The following is a 511-nucleotide window of genomic DNA, read 5'->3' as shown; positions in this document are numbered from 1 at the left end:
CCACAGATATCTCTGCCGGTTTTCCACAACGATGCAGCAGCAGAGGGGGGCGGACACCCAAAATCTGAGTCATAACAGGTCAACTGAATATCACATTTATTATGGTTGAAAGTTGCCAAGATTAGATTTAACTGAACTGATTAGTTTCCGAACGGTAACTGTAACAGTAAAAGTTCTGATCCTTCGTGTTGCTACTAGCATGTGCTAAATCAGTGGTTCCAACCTTTTTATTGCCGCGGACCGGTCAAGACGTGGACATTTTGTTGCGTCCCGGGGGGAGGGGTTAACAGTCAGATAAGGCTTCTGCCCAATTTGGATTGTTTTGGAGTTTTTATCGCAGCCTTGGGGTTTTCCCTRACTTGGAACGAAAATACGACCTACTGAATGTGACAGGTAGCCAATCAGAAAGCGCGGTGACGTCAGAACAGAGGAGAATCCCAAACAGCTGACATATCACGCAACTGAGAGTCCGGTGGATATAGGAGATGATATGTGGAAATGTTTATTATTA

The sequence above is a fragment of the Poecilia reticulata genome, linkage group LG7, assembly GCF_000633615.1.
Source record: "Poecilia reticulata strain Guanapo linkage group LG7, Guppy_female_1.0+MT, whole genome shotgun sequence".
NCBI lineage: Eukaryota > Metazoa > Chordata > Actinopteri > Cyprinodontiformes > Poeciliidae > Poecilia > Poecilia reticulata.
The sequence above is the reverse complement of the archived record's forward strand: the minus strand, read 5'-3'. Positions refer to the sequence as shown.